Source organism: Microtus pennsylvanicus, chromosome 6 (genome assembly GCF_037038515.1).
Source record: "Microtus pennsylvanicus isolate mMicPen1 chromosome 6, mMicPen1.hap1, whole genome shotgun sequence".
NCBI lineage: Eukaryota > Metazoa > Chordata > Mammalia > Rodentia > Cricetidae > Microtus > Microtus pennsylvanicus.
In genome coordinates, this window is record NC_134584.1 from 122692486 (window position 1) to 122708185 (window position 15700).

The following is a 15700-nucleotide window of genomic DNA, read 5'->3' on the forward strand; positions in this document are numbered from 1 at the left end:
TTGGCCTCCACCTCACAGATTCCATCCCTGAGCCCAGGCCTTGGCCTCTCAGGTTGGGTTCAGGAGGCAACCAACTGTTGATACCTGGCATCCCATCCCACCGGGGACAAGCCCACCAGCCGAGCGAGCCCTAGAGGGCACCAGTGCGTGGGCGCTTCCCCTCATGCACGCGCGCATGCCCGTAGGCACTCGGGCCTGCACACAAGCGTACTCACACGCTCGCGCATGCAGAAACACACTCAAGCACGCGTGTACGCAAGCACGCGATCGGAGCCTACAGACTGACACGCAAGCAGGTGGACACCCAGACGCACATCCACACAAGTACGCACGCACAGCACACACACACACACACAATCATGCAAAAATGCACACACTCCCGAGCAGGCAGAGACAAAAGCAGGCAAAACCCCAGACACACGTGCGCACTCACAAGCATGCACGCACAACACACACACAAACACAAAGGCGCCTATTGTGGCCTACACGAACACACGTGCACCCACATGGGGCTTCTCACACAAGCACGCACATTGCACATTACACACAGGCAAGCAGGCACACAGGCACGCAGGTGGGTGCACACCCCATCCCCGGGAGTGGGTGGGTGGAGCCTGCTTGCTCTTAGACCGCATCCACCGGGTGCATTGCGTGGAGGGGGCGAGGCGATCTCTTCCTGAACACATACACAGTGTTGTGCTGTGCGGGGCTGCGATGCCAGGCGCACCTAGGCCCTTGGCCCTCGCCCTTCGCCCCTCGCCGCGGCTCCCAAGGGCATGCCGGTGGCCGTCCAGCTTCCACCCGTGACACCCACCCCGCGCAGCGAGTTAGTCTTAATTTCCTTCAGTGGTCCTGTCATTTCCTTCCCCACTCGGGTGTTTCCCCTCGTGGGTGGGTTTCCTGCGTGCCTGAGGGCTCTGAGCGGTGGGTGGATTTGGAACCTTGTGAGAGGTGCGCCGTCATTCCGGGGTGCGGATTGTCCTGGTGGTGTCCTGCCTGGTCCGGGCTGGCCCTCGGCCCGCGGTCGCGAAGGCCAAAAGGGGCCGAAAGAGAAAAGGAAGACAAAAAGCCTACAGCACCCGGTATTCCCAGGCGGTCTCCCATCCAAGTACTAACCAGGCCCGACCCTGCTTAGCTTCCGAGATCAGACGAGATCGGGCGCGTTCAGGGTGGTATGGCCGTAGACGGAGGCGTGTGTCGCTGTCGTGCCCCAAGAGCCTGCTGCTGCTGCTGCTGCTGCTGCTGCTGCTGCTGCTGCTGCTGCTGCTGCTGCTGCTGTAACACTGGCCTGCCTGCGCTCCTGCACGCCAGCCCGCCCCCACGCCCCCACGCCCTCCGGAGTCCGAGTCCGGAAGGACGGACGGACGGGCGGGCGGGCGGGCGGACGGACGATCCCCTCCCCGCCCGCCAGACAGCCTGCCAGCTAGGCCGCCCTCTGCCCCGACCCGGAGCCGGGCTCCAGGGCCAGCAGCAGTCGCCAGGCAGCCCTACCTACCGACCTTGTCTCCCGTTCCTCATCGGGCACCCTCACCGCGCCCCAACCGTGCCCCTGGCAGGTTTGTTGGCCCGCAAGCTGGCTCCTCCCTTGCCCGCCCTCAGCCTCCTTCGGTGGGGAATCCACGGGTGTCGGCTTTGACAGGGCCTCAGGGCTTTCCAGGGCAGGGGTCGGCTTTGGACCCCGACTCTCCCTCCACCTGGGGACTGTTGCCAGGTAGCCAGCCAGCTCCTTGCCTCTGTCGTCCCGCGGGCCACTGGTGGAAGCATGGGGGTTGGGTCCGGGGAGATGGGCGGCGCCCGGCAAGGGGTGATGGTGGGGCTGGGGTGAGACTGGGGTGGGGTGGCATGGGGTGGCATGAGGAGTTCGCGGGGGAGGTGCCCAGATAGGCTCAGGCAAAGCGGTTGGATCGCTTGGGGCATCCTTCCAGACAGGGGTAGACACTGTCTTGCTGGTGCCCTACCTACGGAGGTGCCTCGACGGGTCTGGTAGTGGCTAGGCGCTAGTCTCTCATCATTGGGGAACTGTAGTTTCCTCCTAATGCTCCTCCTCCTCCACCTCTTCTTCTACCTGCCCTTCCCTCCTGCTCCTGCTCCTGCTCCTGCTCCTCTTCCTCGGCTCCCCAGAGTAACCCCCTCCTCCTGGAGAATCTAGAAAGCCTGGGATTGGGTTAGAGAGACTGTGTGCCTGTGCCCGCCTGTGCTTTCTCGCCGTTCTGAGAAACCTTGGTTCTCTCTTTGGAACTTGGAATGCCAGCTCCCAAGATTCCAGTTCTGCCCCATGTCCACCCCCACCCCCAGTCCCACCCCTATCCCCTATCGCCAGCCAGCGGGGCCATCCAGTCCCCCATTGAAGGTGCCTCGTCGTGAAGTGGGCCGCACGCCCGCCCTGCGCGTCGGGGAGAAGAGAGAAAGGCAGGCTGTCCAGCGTGGAAGATGCTCCTGGGCCGACCGGTGGGGCCGAGGGAACTTGGAACTTGGAACTTGGGTCTTGGCGCTCTCTGCTCCTGGACGGTGGGGGCGGGGGCAGGTCCCGGCCGCAACTCTCTTGGGCTATGTATCCTTATTTCCACCGGGCCACCCGGCATCCCCCACCATCAAGGAAGACTCAAGAAGGCAAGTCTGTTCCTTCTGCACCCACCTCTGGGGCTGAGCAGGACCTTCCTGAGCCTGGACTGTTATAAGGATGCTGTCGGCTGGCATCTGAAATCCACCGCACAGCTCAGCACAGCACAGACCTCTCTCTCTCGGCTTGGCTCTGGGTAGATAGATAGATAGATAGATAGATAGATAGATAGGGAGTTCCACCGTAGGGCTTAGTGGAACAGCGCCTGAGCGTCCAGCTTCTTGACTCCATGCCCATCTTGGACCTCGGTGGTTGGCCTCCACCTCACAGATTCCATCCCTGAGCCCAGGCCTTGGCCTCTCAGGTTGGGTTCAGGAGGCAACCAACTGTTGATACCTGGCATCCCATCCCACCGGGGACAAGCCCACCAGCCGAGCGAGCCCTAGAGGGCACCAGTGCGTGGGCGCTTCCCCTCATGCACGCGCGCATGCCCGTAGGCACTCGGGCCTGCACACAAGCGTACTCACACGCTCGCGCATGCAGAAACACACTCAAGCACGCGTGTACGCAAGCACGCGATCGGAGCCTACAGACTGACACGCAAGCAGGTGGACACCCAGACGCACATCCACACAAGTACGCACGCACAGCACACACACACACACACAATCATGCAAAAATGCACACACTCCCGAGCAGGCAGAGACAAAAGCAGGCAAAACCCCAGACACACGTGCGCACTCACAAGCATGCACGCACAACACACACACAAACACAAAGGCGCCTATTGTGGCCTACACGAACACACGTGCACCCACATGGGGCTTCTCACACAAGCACGCACATTGCACATTACACACAGGCAAGCAGGCACACAGGCACGCAGGTGGGCGCACACCCCATCCCCGGGAGTGGGTGGGTGGAGCCTGCTTGCTCTTAGACCGCATCCACCGGGTGCATTGCGTGGAGGGGGCGAGGCGATCTCTTCCTGAACACATACACAGTGTTGTGCTGTGCGGGGCTGCGATGCCAGGCGCACCTAGGCCCTTGGCCCTCGCCCTTCGCCCCTCGCCGCGGCTCCCAAGGGCATGCCGGTGGCCGTCCAGCTTCCACCCGTGACACCCACCCCGCGCAGCGAGTTAGTCTTAATTTCCTTCAGTGGTCCTGTCATTTCCTTCCCCACTCGGGTGTTTCCCCTCGTGGGTGGGTTTCCTGCGTGCCTGAGGGCTCTGAGCGGTGGGTGGATTTGGAACCTTGTGAGAGGTGCGCCGTCTTTCCGGGGTGCGGATTGTCCTGGTGGTGTCCTGCCTCGTCCGGGCTGGCCCTCGGCCCGCGGTCGCGAAGGCCAAAAGGGGCCGAAAGAGAAAAGGAAGACAAAAAGCCTACAGCACCCGGTATTCCCAGGCGGTCTCCCATCCAAGTACTAACCAGGCCCGACCCTGCTTAGCTTCCGAGATCAGACGAGATCGGGCGCGTTCAGGGTGGTATGGCCGTAGACGGAGGCGTGTGTCGCTGTCGCGCCCCAAGAGCCTGCTGCTGCTGCTGCTGCTGCTGCTGCTGCTGCTGCTGCTGCTGCTGCTGCTGCTGTAACACTGGCCTGCCTGCGCTCCTGCACGCCAGCCCGCCCCCACGCCCCCACGCCCTCCGGAGTCCGAGTCCGGAAGGACGGACGGACGGGCGGGCGGGCGGGCGGACGGACGATCCCCTCCCCGCCCGCCAGACAGCCTGCCAGCTAGGCCGCCCTCTGCCCCGACCCGGAGCCGGGCTCCAGGGCCAGCAGCAGTCGCCAGGCAGCCCTACCTACCGACCTTGTCTCCCGTTCCTCATCGGGCACCCTCACCGCGCCCCAACCGTGCCCCTGGCAGGTTTGTTGGCCCGCAAGCTGGCTCCTCCCTTGCCCGCCCTCAGCCTCCTTCGGTGGGGAATCCACGGGTGTCGGCTTTGACAGGGCCTCAGGGCTTTCCAGGGCAGGGGTCGGCTTTGGACCCCGACTCTCCCTCCACCTGGGGACTGTTGCCAGGTAGCCAGCCAGCTCCTTGCCTCTGTCGTCCCGCGGGCCACTGGTGGAAGCATGGGGGTTGGGTCCGGGGAGATGGGCGGCGCCCGGCAAGGGGTGATGGTGGGGCTGGGGTGAGACTGGGGTGGGGTGGCATGGGGTGGCATGAGGAGTTCGCGGGGGAGGTGCCCAGATAGGCTCAGGCAAAGCGGTTGGATCGCTTGGGGCATCCTTCCAGACAGGGGTAGACACTGTCTTGCTGGTGCCCTACCTACGGAGGTGCCTCGACGGGTCTGGTAGTGGCTAGGCGCTAGTCTCTCATCATTGGGGAACTGTAGTTTCCTCCTAATGCTCCTCCTCCTCCACCTCTTCTTCTACCTGCCCTTCCCTCCTGCTCCTGCTCCTGCTCCTGCTCCTCTTCCTCGGCTCCCCAGAGTAACCCCCTCCTCCTGGAGAATCTAGAAAGCCTGGGATTGGGTTAGAGAGACTGTGTGCCTGTGCCCGCCTGTGCTTTCTCGCCGTTCTGAGAAACCTTGGTTCTCTCTTTGGAACTTGGAATGCCAGCTCCCAAGATTCCAGTTCTGCCCCATGTCCACCCCCACCCCCAGTCCCACCCCTATCCCCTATCGCCAGCCAGCGGGGCCATCCAGTCCCCCATTGAAGGTGCCTCGTCGTGAAGTGGGCCGCACGCCCGCCCTGCGCGTCGGGGAGAAGAGAGAAAGGCAGGCTGTCCAGCGTGGAAGATGCTCCTGGGCCGACCGGTGGGGCCGAGGGAACTTGGAACTTGGAACTTGGGTCTTGGCGCTCTCTGCTCCTGGACGGTGGGGGCGGGGGCAGGTCCCGGCCGCAACTCTCTTGGGCTATGTATCCTTATTTCCACCGGGCCACCCGGCATCCCCCACCATCAAGGAAGACTCAAGAAGGCAAGTCTGTTCCTTCTGCACCCACCTCTGGGGCTGAGCAGGACCTTCCTGAGCCTGGACTGTTATAAGGATGCTGTCGGCTGGCATCTGAAATCCACCGCACAGCTCAGCACAGCACAGACCTCTCTCTCTCGGCTTGGCTCTGGGTAGATAGATAGATAGATAGATAGATAGATAGATAGATAGATAGATAGGGAGTTCCACCGTAGGGCTTAGTGGAACAGCGCCTGAGCGTCCAGCTTCTTGACTCCATGCCCATCTTGGACCTCGGTGGTTGGCCTCCACCTCACAGATTCCATCCCTGAGCCCAGGCCTTGGCCTCTCAGGTTGGGTTCAGAAGGCAACCAACTGTTGATACCTGGCATCCCATCCCACCGGGGACAAGCCCACCAGCCGAGCGAGCCCTAGAGGGCACCAGTGCGTGGGCGCTTCCCCTCATGCACGCGCGCATGCCCGTAGGCACTCGGGCCTGCACACAAGCGTACTCACACGCTCGCGCATGCAGAAACACACTCAAGCACGCGTGTACGCAAGCACGCGATCGGAGCCTACAGACTGACACGCAAGCAGGTGGACACCCAGACGCACATCCACACAAGTACGCACGCACAGCACACACACACACACACAATCATGCAAAAATGCACACACTCCCGAGCAGGCAGAGACAAAAGCAGGCAAAACCCCAGACACACGTGCGCACTCACAAGCATGCACGCACAACACACACACAAACACAAAGGCGCCTATTGTGGCCTACACGAACACACGTGCACCCACATGGGGCTTCTCACACAAGCACGCACATTGCACATTACACACAGGCAAGCAGGCACACAGGCACGCAGGTGGGCGCACACCCCATCCCCGGGAGTGGGTGGGTGGAGCCTGCTTGCTCTTAGACCGCATCCACCGGGTGCATTGCGTGGAGGGGGCGAGGCGATCTCTTCCTGAACACATACACAGTGTTGTGCTGTGCGGGGCTGCGATGCCAGGCGCACCTAGGCCCTTGGCCCTCGCCCTTCGCCCCTCGCCGCGGCTCCCAAGGGCATGCCGGTGGCCGTCCAGCTTCCACCCGTGACACCCACCCCGCGCAGCGAGTTAGTCTTAATTTCCTTCAGTGGTCCTGTCATTTCCTTCCCCACTCGGGTGTTTCCCCTCGTGGGTGGGTTTCCTGCGTGCCTGAGGGCTCTGAGCGGTGGGTGGATTTGGAACCTTGTGAGAGGTGCGCCGTCTTTCCGGGGTGCGGATTGTCCTGGTGGTGTCTTGCCTGGTCCGGGCTGGCCCTCGGCCCGCGGTCGCGAAGGCCAAAAGGGGCCGAAAGAGAAAAGGAAGACAAAAAGCCTACAGCACCCGGTATTCCCAGGCGGTCTCCCATCCAAGTACTAACCAGGCCCGACCCTGCTTAGCTTCCGAGATCAGACGAGATCGGGCGCGTTCAGGGTGGTATGGCTGTAGACGGAGGCGTGTGTCGCTGTCGTGCCCCAAGAGCCTGCTGCTGCTGCTGCTGCTGCTGCTGCTGCTGCTGTAACACTGGCCTGCCTGCGCTCCTGCACGCCAGCCCGCCCCCACGCCCCCACGCCCTCCGGAGTCCGAGTCCGGAAGGACGGACGGACGGGCGGGCGGGCGGGCGGACGGACGATCCCCTCCCCGCCCGCCAGACAGCCTGCCAGCTAGGCCGCCCTCTGCCCCGACCCGGAGCCGGGCTCCAGGGCCAGCAGCAGTCGCCAGGCAGCCCTACCTACCGACCTTGTCTCCCGTTCCTCATCGGGCACCCTCACCGCGCCCCAACCGTGCCCCTGGCAGGTTTGTTGGCCCGCAAGCTGGCTCCTCCCTTGCCCGCCCTCAGCCTCCTTCGGTGGGGAATCCACGGGTGTCGGCTTTGACAGGGCCTCAGGGCTTTCCAGGGCAGGGGTCGGCTTTGGACCCCGACTCTCCCTCCACCTGGGGACTGTTGCCAGGTAGCCAGCCAGCTCCTTGCCTCTGTCGTCCCGCGGGCCACTGGTGGAAGCATGGGGGTTGGGTCCGGGGAGATGGGCGGCGCCCGGCAAGGGGTGATGGTGGGGCTGGGGTGAGACTGGGGTGGGGTGGCATGGGGTGGCATGAGGAGTTCGCGGGGGAGGTGCCCAGATAGGCTCAGGCAAAGCGGTTGGATCGCTTGGGGCATCCTTCCAGACAGGGGTAGACACTGTCTTGCTGGTGCCCTACCTACGGAGGTGCCTCGACGGGTCTGGTAGTGGCTAGGCGCTAGTCTCTCATCATTGGGGAACTGTAGTTTCCTCCTAATGCTCCTCCTCCTCCACCTCTTCTTCTACCTGCCCTTCCCTCCTGCTCCTGCTCCTGCTCCTGCTCCTCTTCCTCGGCTCCCCAGAGTAACCCCCTCCTCCTGGAGAATCTAGAAAGCCTGGGATTGGGTTAGAGAGACTGTGTGCCTGTGCCCGCCTGTGCTTTCTCGCCGTTCTGAGAAACCTTGGTTCTCTCTTTGGAACTTGGAATGCCAGCTCCCAAGATTCCAGTTCTGCCCCATGTCCACCCCCACCCCCAGTCCCACCCCTATCCCCTATCGCCAGCCAGCGGGGCCATCCAGTCCCCCATTGAAGGTGCCTCGTCGTGAAGTGGGCCGCACGCCCGCCCTGCGCGTCGGGGAGAAGAGAGAAAGGCAGGCTGTCCAGCGTGGAAGATGCTCCTGGGCCGACCGGTGGGGCCGAGGGAACTTGGAACTTGGAACTTGGGTCTTGGCGCTCTCTGCTCCTGGACGGTGGGGGCGGGGGCAGGTCCCGGCCGCAACTCTCTTGGGCTATGTATCCTTATTTCCACCGGGCCACCCGGCATCCCCCACCATCAAGGAAGACTCAAGAAGGCAAGTCTGTTCCTTCTGCACCCACCTCTGGGGCTGAGCAGGACCTTCCTGAGCCTGGACTGTTATAAGGATGCTGTCGGCTGGCATCTGAAATCCACCGCACAGCTCAGCACAGCACAGACCTCTCTCTCTCGGCTTGGCTCTGGGTAGATAGATAGATAGATAGATAGATAGATAGATAGATAGATAGATAGGGAGTTCCACCGTAGGGCTTAGTGGAACAGCGCCTGAGCGTCCAGCTTCTTGACTCCATGCCCATCTTGGACCTCGGTGGTTGGCCTCCACCTCACAGATTCCATCCCTGAGCCCAGGCCTTGGCCTCTCAGGTTGGGTTCAGGAGGCAACCAACTGTTGATACCTGGCATCCCATCCCACCGGGGACAAGCCCACCAGCCGAGCGAGCCCTAGAGGGCACCAGTGCGTGGGCGCTTCCCCTCATGCACGCGCGCATGCCCGTAGGCACTCGGGCCTGCACACAAGCGTACTCACACGCTCGCGCATGCAGAAACACACTCAAGCACGCGTGTACGCAAGCACGCGATCGGAGCCTACAGACTGACACGCAAGCAGGTGGACACCCAGACGCACATCCACACAAGTACGCACGCACAGCACACACACACACACACAATCATGCAAAAATGCACACACTCCCGAGCAGGCAGAGACAAAAGCAGGCAAAACCCCAGACACACGTGCGCACTCACAAGCATGCACGCACAACACACACACAAACACAAAGGCGCCTATTGTGGCCTACACGAACACACGTGCACCCACATGGGGCTTCTCACACAAGCACGCACATTGCACATTACACACAGGCAAGCAGGCACACAGGCACGCAGGTGGGCGCACACCCCATCCCCGGGAGTGGGTGGGTGGAGCCTGCTTGCTCTTAGACCGCATCCACCGGGTGCATTGCGTGGAGGGGGCGAGGCGATCTCTTCCTGAACACATACACAGTGTTGTGCTGTGCGGGGCTGCGATGCCAGGCGCACCTAGGCCCTTGGCCCTCGCCCTTCGCCCCTCGCCGCGGCTCCCAAGGGCATGCCGGTGGCCGTCCAGCTTCCACCCGTGACACCCACCCCGCGCAGCGAGTTAGTCTTAATTTCCTTCAGTGGTCCTGTCATTTCCTTCCCCACTCGGGTGTTTCCCCTCGTGGGTGGGTTTCCTGCGTGCCTGAGGGCTCTGAGCGGTGGGTGGATTTGGAACCTTGTGAGAGGTGCGCCGTCTTTCCGGGGTGCGGATTGTCCTGGTGGTGTCTTGCCTGGTCCGGGCTGGCCCTCGGCCCGCGGTCGCGAAGGCCAAAAGGGGCCGAAAGAGAAAAGGAAGACAAAAAGCCTACAGCACCCGGTATTCCCAGGCGGTCTCCCATCCAAGTACTAACCAGGCCCGACCCTGCTTAGCTTCCGAGATCAGACGAGATCGGGCGCGTTCAGGGTGGTATGGCTGTAGACGGAGGCGTGTGTCGCTGTCGTGCCCCAAGAGCCTGCTGCTGCTGCTGCTGCTGCTGCTGCTGCTGCTGCTGCTGCTGTAACACTGGCCTGCCTGCGCTCCTGCACGCCAGCCCGCCCCCACGCCCCCACGCCCTCCGGAGTCCGAGTCCGGAAGGACGGACGGACGGGCGGGCGGGCGGGCGGACGGACGATCCCCTCCCCGCCCGCCAGACAGCCTGCCAGCTAGGCCGCCCTCTGCCCCGACCCGGAGCCGGGCTCCAGGGCCAGCAGCAGTCGCCAGGCAGCCCTACCTACCGACCTTGTCTCCCGTTCCTCATCGGGCACCCTCACCGCGCCCCAACCGTGCCCCTGGCAGGTTTGTTGGCCCGCAAGCTGGCTCCTCCCTTGCCCGCCCTCAGCCTCCTTCGGTGGGGAATCCACGGGTGTCGGCTTTGACAGGGCCTCAGGGCTTTCCAGGGCAGGGGTCGGCTTTGGACCCCGACTCTCCCTCCACCTGGGGACTGTTGCCAGGTAGCCAGCCAGCTCCTTGCCTCTGTCGTCCCGCGGGCCACTGGTGGAAGCATGGGGGTTGGGTCCGGGGAGATGGGCGGCGCCCGGCAAGGGGTGATGGTGGGGCTGGGGTGAGACTGGGGTGGGGTGGCATGGGGTGGCATGAGGAGTTCGCGGGGGAGGTGCCCAGATAGGCTCAGGCAAAGCGGTTGGATCGCTTGGGGCATCCTTCCAGACAGGGGTAGACACTGTCTTGCTGGTGCCCTACCTACGGAGGTGCCTCGACGGGTCTGGTAGTGGCTAGGCGCTAGTCTCTCATCATTGGGGAACTGTAGTTTCCTCCTAATGCTCCTCCTCCTCCACCTCTTCTTCTACCTGCCCTTCCCTCCTGCTCCTGCTCCTGCTCCTGCTCCTCTTCCTCGGCTCCCCAGAGTAACCCCCTCCTCCTGGAGAATCTAGAAAGCCTGGGATTGGGTTAGAGAGACTGTGTGCCTGTGCCCGCCTGTGCTTTCTCGCCGTTCTGAGAAACCTTGGTTCTCTCTTTGGAACTTGGAATGCCAGCTCCCAAGATTCCAGTTCTGCCCCATGTCCACCCCCACCCCCAGTCCCACCCCTATCCCCTATCGCCAGCCAGCGGGGCCATCCAGTCCCCCATTGAAGGTGCCTCGTCGTGAAGTGGGCCGCACGCCCGCCCTGCGCGTCGGGGAGAAGAGAGAAAGGCAGGCTGTCCAGCGTGGAAGATGCTCCTGGGCCGACCGGTGGGGCCGAGGGAACTTGGAACTTGGAACTTGGGTCTTGGCGCTCTCTGCTCCTGGACGGTGGGGGCGGGGGCAGGTCCCGGCCGCAACTCTCTTGGGCTATGTATCCTTATTTCCACCGGGCCACCCGGCATCCCCCACCATCAAGGAAGACTCAAGAAGGCAAGTCTGTTCCTTCTGCACCCACCTCTGGGGCTGAGCAGGACCTTCCTGAGCCTGGACTGTTATAAGGATGCTGTCGGCTGGCATCTGAAATCCACCGCACAGCTCAGCACAGCACAGACCTCTCTCTCTCGGCTTGGCTCTGGGTAGATAGATAGATAGATAGATAGATAGATAGATAGATAGATAGATAGATAGGGAGTTCCACCGTAGGGCTTAGTGGAACAGCGCCTGAGCGTCCAGCTTCTTGACTCCATGCCCATCTTGGACCTCGGTGGTTGGCCTCCACCTCACAGATTCCATCCCTGAGCCCAGGCCTTGGCCTCTCAGGTTGGGTTCAGGAGGCAACCAACTGTTGATACCTGGCATCCCATCCCACCGGGGACAAGCCCACCAGCCGAGCGAGCCCTAGAGGGCACCAGTGCGTGGGCGCTTCCCCTCATGCACGCGCGCATGCCCGTAGGCACTCGGGCCTGCACACAAGCGTACTCACACGCTCGCGCATGCAGAAACACACTCAAGCACGCGTGTACGCAAGCACGCGATCGGAGCCTACAGACTGACACGCAAGCAGGTGGACACCCAGACGCACATCCACACAAGTACGCACGCACAGCACACACACACACACACAATCATGCAAAAATGCACACACTCCCGAGCAGGCAGAGACAAAAGCAGGCAAAACCCCAGACACACGTGCGCACTCACAAGCATGCACGCACAACACACACACAAACACAAAGGCGCCTATTGTGGCCTACACGAACACACGTGCACCCACATGGGGCTTCTCACACAAGCACGCACATTGCACATTACACACAGGCAAGCAGGCACACAGGCACGCAGGTGGGCGCACACCCCATCCCCGGGAGTGGGTGGGTGGAGCCTGCTTGCTCTTAGACCGCATCCACCGGGTGCATTGCGTGGAGGGGGCGAGGCGATCTCTTCCTGAACACATACACAGTGTTGTGCTGTGCGGGGCTGCGATGCCAGGCGCACCTAGGCCCTTGGCCCTCGCCCTTCGCCCCTCGCCGCGGCTCCCAAGGGCATGCCGGTGGCCGTCCAGCTTCCACCCGTGACACCCACCCCGCGCAGCGAGTTAGTCTTAATTTCCTTCAGTGGTCCTGTCATTTCCTTCCCCACTCGGGTGTTTCCCCTCGTGGGTGGGTTTCCTGCGTGCCTGAGGGCTCTGAGCGGTGGGTGGATTTGGAACCTTGTGAGAGGTGCGCCGTCTTTCCGGGGTGCGGATTGTCCTGGTGGTGTCTTGCCTGGTCCGGGCTGGCCCTCGGCCCGCGGTCGCGAAGGCCAAAAGGGGCCGAAAGAGAAAAGGAAGACAAAAAGCCTACAGCACCCGGTATTCCCAGGCGGTCTCCCATCCAAGTACTAACCAGGCCCGACCCTGCTTAGCTTCCGAGATCAGACGAGATCGGGCGCGTTCAGGGTGGTATGGCCGTAGACGGAGGCGTGTGTCGCTGTCGTGCCCCAAGAGCCTGCTGCTGCTGCTGCTGCTGCTGCTGCTGCTGCTGCTGCTGCTGCTGCTGCTGTAACACTGGCCTGCCTGCGCTCCTGCACGCCAGCCCGCCCCCACGCCCCCACGCCCTCCGGAGTCCGAGTCCGGAAGGACGGACGGACGGACGGACGGGCGGGCGGGCGGGCGGGCGGACGGACTATCCCCTCCCCGCCCGCCAGACAGCCTGCCAGCTAGGCCGCCCTCTGCCCCGACCCGGAGCCGGGCTCCAGGGCCAGCAGCAGTCGCCAGGCAGCCCTACCTACCGACCTTGTCTCCCGTTCCTCATCGGGCACCCTCACCGCGCCCCAACCGTGCCCCTGGCAGGTTTGTTGGCCCGCAAGCTGGCTCCTCCCTTGCCCGCCCTCAGCCTCCTTCGGTGGGGAATCCACGGGTGTCGGCTTTGACAGGGCCTCAGGGCTTTCCAGGGCAGGGGTCGGCTTTGGACCCCGACTCTCCCTCCACCTGGGGACTGTTGCCAGGTAGCCAGCCAGCTCCTTGCCTCTGTCGTCCCGCGGGCCACTGGTGGAAGCATGGGGGTTGGGTCCGGGGAGATGGGCGGCGCCCGGCAAGGGGTGATGGTGGGGCTGGGGTGAGACTGGGGTGGGGTGGCATGGGGTGGCATGAGGAGTTCGCGGGGGAGGTGCCCAGATAGGCTCAGGCAAAGCGGTTGGATCGCTTGGGGCATCCTTCCAGACAGGGGTAGACACTGTCTTGCTGGTGCCCTACCTACGGAGGTGCCTCGACGGGTCTGGTAGTGGCTAGGCGCTAGTCTCTCATCATTGGGGAACTGTAGTTTCCTCCTAATGCTCCTCCTCCTCCACCTCTTCTTCTACCTGCCCTTCCCTCCTGCTCCTGCTCCTGCTCCTGCTCCTCTTCCTCGGCTCCCCAGAGTAACCCCCTCCTCCTGGAGAATCTAGAAAGCCTGGGATTGGGTTAGAGAGACTGTGTGCCTGTGCCCGCCTGTGCTTTCTCGCCGTTCTGAGAAACCTTGGTTCTCTCTTTGGAACTTGGAATGCCAGCTCCCAAGATTCCAGTTCTGCCCCATGTCCACCCCCACCCCCAGTCCCACCCCTATCCCCTATCGCCAGCCAGCGGGGCCATCCAGTCCCCCATTGAAGGTGCCTCGTCGTGAAGTGGGCCGCACGCCCGCCCTGCGCGTCGGGGAGAAGAGAGAAAGGCAGGCTGTCCAGCGTGGAAGATGCTCCTGGGCCGACCGGTGGGGCCGAGGGAACTTGGAACTTGGAACTTGGGTCTTGGCGCTCTCTGCTCCTGGACGGTGGGGGCGGGGGCAGGTCCCGGCCGCAACTCTCTTGGGCTATGTATCCTTATTTCCACCGGGCCACCCGGCATCCCCCACCATCAAGGAAGACTCAAGAAGGCAAGTCTGTTCCTTCTGCACCCACCTCTGGGGCTGAGCAGGACCTTCCTGAGCCTGGACTGTTATAAGGATGCTGTCGGCTGGCATCTGAAATCCACCGCACAGCTCAGCACAGCACAGACCTCTCTCTCTCGGCTTGGCTCTGGGTAGATAGATAGATAGATAGATAGATAGATAGATAGATAGATAGATAGATAGGGAGTTCCACCGTAGGGCTTAGTGGAACAGCGCCTGAGCGTCCAGCTTCTTGACTCCATGCCCATCTTGGACCTCGGTGGTTGGCCTCCACCTCACAGATTCCATCCCTGAGCCCAGGCCTTGGCCTCTCAGGTTGGGTTCAGGAGGCAACCAACTGTTGATACCTGGCATCCCATCCCACCGGGGACAAGCCCACCAGCCGAGCGAGCCCTAGAGGGCACCAGTGCGTGGGCGCTTCCCCTCATGCACGCGCGCATGCCCGTAGGCACTCGGGCCTGCACACAAGCGTACTCACACGCTCGCGCATGCAGAAACACACTCAAGCACGCGTGTACGCAAGCACGCGATCGGAGCCTACAGACTGACACGCAAGCAGGTGGACACCCAGACGCACATCCACACAAGTACGCACGCACAGCACACACACACACACACAATCATGCAAAAATGCACACACTCCCGAGCAGGCAGAGACAAAAGCAGGCAAAACCCCAGACACACGTGCGCACTCACAAGCATGCACGCACAACACACACACAAACACAAAGGCGCCTATTGTGGCCTACACGAACACACGTGCACCCACATGGGGCTTCTCACACAAGCACGCACATTGCACATTACACACAGGCAAGCAGGCACACAGGCACGCAGGTGGGCGCACACCCCATCCCCGGGAGTGGGTGGGTGGAGCCTGCTTGCTCTTAGACCGCATCCACCGGGTGCATTGCGTGGAGGGGGCGAGGCGATCTCTTCCTGAACACATACACAGTGTTGTGCTGTGCGGGGCTGCGATGCCAGGCGCACCTAGGCCCTTGGCCCTCGCCCTTCGCCCCTCGCCGCGGCTCCCAAGGGCATGCCGGTGGCCGTCCAGCTTCCACCCGTGACACCCACCCCGCGCAGCGAGTTAGTCTTAATTTCCTTCAGTGGTCCTGTCATTTCCTTCCCCACTCGGGTGTTTCCCCTCGTGGGTGGGTTTCCTGCGTGCCTGAGGGCTCTGAGCGGTGGGTGGATTTGGAACCTTGTGAGAGGTGCGCCGTCTTTCCGGGGTGCGGATTGTCCTGGTGGTGTCTTGCCTGGTCCGGGCTGGCCCTCGGCCCGCGGTCGCGAAGGCCAAAAGGGGCCGAAAGAGAAAAGGAAGACAAAAAGCCTACAGCACCCGGTATTCCCAGGCGGTCTCCCATCCAAGTACTAACCAGGCCCGACCCTGCTTAGCTTCCGAGATCAGACGAGATCGGGCGCGTTCAGGGTGGTATGGCCGTAGACGGAGGCGTGTGTCGCTGTCGTGCCCCAAGAGCCTGCTGCTGCTGCTGCTGCTGCTGCTGCTGCTGCTGCTGCTGCTGCTGCTGCTGCTGCTGCTGCTGCTGCTGCTGTAACACTGGCCTGCCTGCGCTCCTGCA

General features: G+C 62.7%; 6 non-coding genes across 6 annotated transcripts; all 6 read right to left on the reverse strand.

Annotated features, from left to right (window-relative positions):
* Nucleotides 1-1067: 1067 nt before the first annotated feature.
* LOC142853256 (5S ribosomal RNA) lies at nt 1068-1186 on the reverse strand. The gene has a single exon (XR_012911174.1). It is a non-coding gene; the product is annotated as a 5S ribosomal RNA (ribosomal RNA).
* A 2753-nt stretch (nt 1187-3939) lies between these two features.
* LOC142853257 (5S ribosomal RNA) lies at nt 3940-4058 on the reverse strand. The gene has a single exon (XR_012911175.1). It is a non-coding gene; the product is annotated as a 5S ribosomal RNA (ribosomal RNA).
* Nucleotides 4059-6820: 2762 nt separating this feature from the next.
* On the reverse strand, nt 6821-6939 carry LOC142853149 (5S ribosomal RNA). Its single transcript, XR_012911088.1, has one exon. It is a non-coding gene; the product is annotated as a 5S ribosomal RNA (ribosomal RNA).
* A 2741-nt stretch (nt 6940-9680) lies between these two features.
* Nucleotides 9681-9799, reverse strand: LOC142853150 (5S ribosomal RNA). The gene has a single exon (XR_012911089.1). It is a non-coding gene; the product is annotated as a 5S ribosomal RNA (ribosomal RNA).
* A 2754-nt stretch (nt 9800-12553) lies between these two features.
* On the reverse strand, nt 12554-12672 carry LOC142853258 (5S ribosomal RNA). The gene has a single exon (XR_012911176.1). It is a non-coding gene; the product is annotated as a 5S ribosomal RNA (ribosomal RNA).
* A 2775-nt stretch (nt 12673-15447) lies between these two features.
* LOC142853259 (5S ribosomal RNA) lies at nt 15448-15566 on the reverse strand. Its single transcript, XR_012911177.1, has one exon. It is a non-coding gene; the product is annotated as a 5S ribosomal RNA (ribosomal RNA).
* Nucleotides 15567-15700: the final 134 nt, after the last annotated feature.